Raw genomic sequence first — 6,000 nt, forward strand, 5'->3', positions numbered from 1 at the left:
TTGGAACGATTTTCCCATTAGCTAGAAACCCAATAACAACGAGTAGAGTCACCGTAGGACTTCGTTTCACAACAGCGATGAAATAACAGTCTCCATTCGGTTCCAGTAAAAGCTCAACTTGCCTGGGACGGCAGAAATGTTTGGGATTTTCCGCGCGGGAGGCGAACACGATCATGACAGTAGAGACATTTTGAAATACTTGGCAGTATCCCACACCACAGTTAATTCCCTGGGAAGCAAACCCATTTTACTTTTGTTTTCAACATCAATATACAGTGGGCACCGAAACAGCATTTTAACAAGCTGCAGCGTTGGAGTGGATCAGCAGAAATGGCACTGGTGGGATTCGAACCCACGCCCCTTTCGAGACTGGAACCTGGATCCAGCGCCTTAGACCGCTCGGCCAAACTACAAGCCGGCCGCGCCGCCTCATTTTCTTGTATTTCAAATTGTGCTCCTGCATAACAACAGATGCAAAGTCACATGAAATGGGGTTCCATGATTCCTCTCGGACTCGCACAGCTGCTGGGATGTGCCCGGCTACAATGTCAATTTCGCAGCAGATATTGATAGCCCATCAATCCAGACAAAAATCAATGGTAAGCTGAGTCTATCTTCTCAGACTCTTTTCAGCTACAAATGTATCTGTCAGTGCGTGAGAATATGGGTTCGCTTATGATTTGGTAAAATAACCATGAGCTGCTTGACATTACGGGAATTTCCATTCTTGCTTTGCTAAATGATTTCACCCATTGCTCGAAACAGGACGACTTTCACGTTTACACGGAATACGAAACACACCGGACTACAGTGAACATGCACAAACCTGAGCAGGCCGTGTTCCACATCATACCGTGCAGTATAGTTTCAGTCACTGTGTCTGTTTTTTTTTCAGAATAAGAGTCCCAAAGAATGTTCTCCACCCTAAAACCGGAGGTAGCATTACAATCCGAGAACGACAGATCACATTGTGAGAATGCTCTGACCTCGGAGCCAGTTCGAGATGCCACTTTCCTTGCCTTTTACCTTAACCGTGCAATTTGCTGCTGAGATGTTCACTCCTGGACATGAGTCACATGGATACCAACTGAGTTGGAAACCTGTGTGGGAATCGAGGAGAAGCGACTCAATAAATTTTGCTAAATTCGGTGGTGTTTTTTAGAAATGCAGTTTCTGTTCACCTCAATCTAAAAGCCAGTTTCTGAACATAGTGACAGAAGTCAAAAGGTAATTACCTCACCCCACCCCCACTCCGGAAGAGGCGCTAACTGCCCTTGAGTGCTTTTTGTTCTCGATGTGAAGAGCTTTCACGCCTGAGTCACCTTCACGTCTCTGGTTGCTGAGTGAATCACAAAGAAGGAATTTCACCAGAGCTGCAACTGCCTCACTTCTCCACTCGCCCTCCCCGTTTACATTTTCCTGCTCGTCAGTGATTTGAAGAAAACCAAATGGAAGCGATGTCATTCTATAGCCTCTCTGTCGATTCCTCCGTTTCAGTTCCAACATGACTTAGATCTCGGGGCGGACCTTAATACTAGAGACGCTATGAATGCGCAAGTCGAAAGGTTCCTCTGAGAGTGTAATTTCTTTAATTGCTATTGTTGATTGAATGAGCCACTAACGTGCGAATTGCTCCAGAACATCTGATTCAAGACATCTGGTGCCAATTCTCGCACGTTGAATAACGATTGACAGCTTCCAAATGAGGTCTTTCTGAGACTACCTTGGGGTACATTTGACAGACAGACAAGTTCAGGAATTCGTGGTGCGCTGTGACACCAGAGCATCTGCATCTTTCCTGTCTGTGAACCGAGCCGCCTGCACAAGGAATGCAAATGCGGTACTGCTTTTCGTGGAAGGATCAGAAGGCGGTAAATACACTCTCAAACAGAGTGGCATGTAATCAGAACCAGGTTGGAGAAAAAGTTAACAACGCTTTGCACTGTAATTAAATGGAATTGCATAACATTTCACTACGAGAGCAGATTTGTTCAAGCAAATTCGAAGGCAGGTTTGCAGATGTGAAAGCATGCAAGAAAGCTCAGCTCTTGTCCATGTAAAAGGCTGCAGTTGAAGAACAAAGCAGTTTCTGCCCAGTTTCGAACTGGGGACCTTTCGCGTGTAAGGCGAACGTGATGACCACTACACTACAGAAACAAGCCACAGCCGGCCGTGCGGCGGCTCCGTGGCGTGCAGCACTGAAAGCTGAATCCGTTTCACCTTTCTGTTTCCAATAGCTCGTTGTTGTCCAGCGTAATTGACATCTTGAAAACGTAAAAAAAAAGACACGTTAAATTGATGACAAAATATAGACAAAGATGTCGTCGATGTTTGTACCGTAGGGCGAGGTGGAATAGGCTGGGACGACTTTCCTTGCAGCGTAACAGCTGCGACATGACCTTATGGAAGGGTGGTAAACTGAGTATTTAGGTGTTTTACCCAAGTTGGTGTGAGTTGAAAACTCGACAGCATAGCTTTAAGGTGAGTGTGCTGAAAGTGACAAAGGACCTGAGGCACATTTCTCACAAAGAAGGTTGTGCGTGTTTGGAATGATCACCAGAGGAAGTGGAGAAGGCTATTACACTCAGAAAATTGCAAAGGTAATCGGTTGAGTTTCTTGATAGGAAGCGTTTAGAGGGATTGCGGCCAAATGCTGGGGAACGCGACTTGTTTAATTTTGGCTATGTGGTGAGCATGGACGAGGTCCACCGAAGTATCTTTTTCCACGGTGTACCCCAATAACGTCGTGTTGCTTCCACCGGCTTTAAAGGATTACTTTTTAGCGGAGCTTGCCATCGCAGTCTGTGGCACAATCATTTAGTCTGTTCGACTGCTCACGGGAAAGGTAGTATTGTGAAACACTGCAGAAACGAACGCCTTCCTTAGTTTAGCTCCGACTGACCATATTCTGTGAAATTTTCCCAGATCCTCAGCTGAGGATTTTTGCTGCTGAAAGTTACCTCAGAAACCCTGTTAAATCGAAATGTATTGAGCGAATCGCAAAACAGAAAGCATTTAACACGGAACACAAACAAAACTGGCATACCTCATGCATTTTCAGACACAGAGATGCATGAATGCTAAATGTGATACAGTCTGAGGGCATGAGTCATAAAGTAATCTCACAACTAACAACAGGGCATTTCCAAACGACTCTTTCAAACATACTGCAGCCTTAGTGCACCACCGCTTTCCAGACAATGCTGAAATGAGAGAAAGAAAGAACATAATAAGAATTGGCCGTAAAAAGTGAATTGCACCAATCACAGTCTCGATTAGATTACCTTTCCCTTCCGATGTTCCCAAGTCGGAAATGAAGGAAGTGGGAGAAATTCAATAAGGTATGACATCGAAATTCATTGGAACGATTTTCCCATTAGCTAGAAACCCAATAACAACGAGTAGAGTCACCGTAGGACTTCGTTTCACAACAGCGATGAAATAACAGTCTCCATTCGGTTCCAGTAAAAGGTCAACTTGCCTGGGACGGCAGAAATGTTTGGGATTTTCCGCGCGGGAGGCGAACACGATCATGACAGTAGAGACATTTTGAAATACTTGGCAGTATCCCACACCACAGTTAATTCCCTGGGAAGCAAACCCATTTTACTTTTGTTTTCAACATCAATATACAGTGGGCACCGAAACAGCATTTTAACAAGCTGCAGCGTTGGAGTGGATCAGCAGAAATGGCACTGGTGGGATTCGAACCCACGCCCCTTTCGAGACTGGAACCTGGATCCAGCGCCTTAGACCGCTCGGCCAAACTACAAGCCGGCCGCGCCGCCTCATTTTCTTGTATTTCAAATTGTGCTCCTGCATAACAACAGATGCAAAGTCACATGAAATGGGGTTCCATGATTCCTCTCGGACTCGCACAGCTGCTGGGATGTGCCCGGCTACAATGTCAATTTCGCAGCAGATATTGATAGCCCATCAATCCAGACAAAAATCAATGGTAAGCTGAGTCTATCTTCTCAGACTCTTTTCAGCTACAAATGTATCTGTCAGTGCGTGAGAATATGGGTTCGCTTATGATTTGGTAAAATAACCATGAGCTGCTTGACATTACGGGAATTTCCATTCTTGCTTTGCTAAATGATTTCACCCATTGCTCGAAACAGGACGACTTTCACGTTTACACGGAATACGAAACACACCGGACTACAGTGAACATGCACAAACCTGAGCAGGCCGTGTTCCACATCATACCGTGCAGTATAGTTTCAGTCACTGTGTCTGTTTTTTTTTCAGAATAAGAGTCCCAAAGAATGTTCTCCACCCTAAAACCGGAGGTAGCATTACAATCCGAGAACGACAGATCACATTGTGAGAATGCTCTGACCTCGGAGCCAGTTCGAGATGCCACTTTCCTTGCCTTTTACCTTAACCGTGCAATTTGCTGCTGAGATGTTCACTCCTGGACATGAGTCACATGGATACCAACTGAGTTGGAAACCTGTGTGGGAATCGAGGAGAAGCGACTCAATAAATTTTGCTAAATTCGGTGGTGTTTTTTAGAAATGCAGTTTCTGTTCACCTCAATCTAAAAGCCAGTTTCTGAACATAGTGACAGAAGTCAAAAGGTAATTACCTCACCCCACCCCCACTCCGGAAGAGGCGCTAACTGCCCTTGAGTGCTTTTTGTTCTCGATGTGAAGAGCTTTCACGCCTGAGTCACCTTCACGTCTCTGGTTGCTGAGTGAATCACAAAGAAGGAATTTCACCAGAGCTGCAACTGCCTCACTTCTCCACTCGCCCTCCCCGTTTACATTTTCCTGCTCGTCAGTGATTTGAAGAAAACCAAATGGAAGCGATGTCATTCTATAGCCTCTCTGTCGATTCCTCCGTTTCAGTTCCAACATGACTTAGATCTCGGGGCGGACCTTAATACTAGAGACGCTATGAATGCGCAAGTCGAAAGGTTCCTCTGAGAGTGTAATTTCTTTAATTGCTATTGTTGATTGAATGAGCCACTAACGTGCGAATTGCTCCAGAACATCTGATTCAAGACATCTGGTGCCAATTCTCGCACGTTGAATAACGATTGACAGCTTCCAAATGAGGTCTTTCTGAGACTACCTTGGGGTACATTTGACAGACAGACAAGTTCAGGAATTCGTGGTGCGCTGTGACACCAGAGCATCTGCATCTTTCCTGTCTGTGAACCGAGCCGCCTGCACAAGGAATGCAAATGCGGTACTGCTTTTCGTGGAAGGATCAGAAGGCGGTAAATACACTCTCAAACAGAGTGGCATGTAATCAGAACCAGGTTGGAGAAAAAGTTAACAACGCTTTGCACTGTAATTAAATGGAATTGCATAACATTTCACTACGAGAGCAGATTTGTTCAAGCAAATTCGAAGGCAGGTTTGCAGATGTGAAAGCATGCAAGAAAGCTCAGCTCTTGTCCATGTAAAAGGCTGCAGTTGAAGAACAAAGCAGTTTCTGCCCAGTTTCGAACTGGGGACTTTTCGCGTGTGAGGCGAACGTGATGACCACTACACTACAGAAACAAGCCACAGCCGGCCGTGCGGCGGCTCCGTGGCGTGCAGCACTGAAAGCTGAATCCGTTTCACCTTTCTGTTTCCAATAGCTCGTTGTTGTCCAGCGTAATTGACATCTTGAAAACGTAAAAAAAAAGACACGTTAAATTGATGACAAAATATAGACAAAGATGTCGTCGATGTTTGTACCGTAGGGCGAGGTGGAATAGGCTGGGACGACTTTCCTTGCAGCGTAACAGCTGCGACATGACCTTATGGAAGGGTGGTAAACTGAGTATTTACGTGTTTTACCCAAGTTGGTGTGAGTTGAAAACTCGACAGCATAGCTTTAAGGTGAGTGTGCTGAAAGTGACAAAGGACCTGAGGCACATTTCTCACAAAGAAGGTTGTGCGTGTTTGGAATGATCACCAGAGGAAGTGGAGAAGGCTATTACACTCAGAAAATTGCAAAGGTAATCGGTTGAGTTTCTTGATAGGAAGCGTTTAGAGGGAT

The 6,000-nt window shown here is 45.3% G+C and overlaps 1 non-coding gene across 1 annotated transcript; it reads right to left on the bottom strand.

Moving 5' to 3' along the window:
* Nucleotides 1-2,084: 2,084 nt before the first annotated feature.
* trnav-uac (transfer RNA valine (anticodon UAC)) lies at nt 2,085-2,157 on the bottom strand. The gene has a single exon. It is a non-coding gene; the product is annotated as a tRNA-Val (tRNA).
* Nucleotides 2,158-6,000: the final 3,843 nt, after the last annotated feature.

Source organism: Chiloscyllium plagiosum, unplaced genomic scaffold (genome assembly GCF_037043375.1).
Source record: "Chiloscyllium plagiosum isolate Xiang-an unplaced genomic scaffold, Cpla_swu_hap1 HiC_scaffold_42, whole genome shotgun sequence".
Classification (NCBI taxonomy): domain Eukaryota; kingdom Metazoa; phylum Chordata; class Chondrichthyes; order Orectolobiformes; family Hemiscylliidae; genus Chiloscyllium; species Chiloscyllium plagiosum.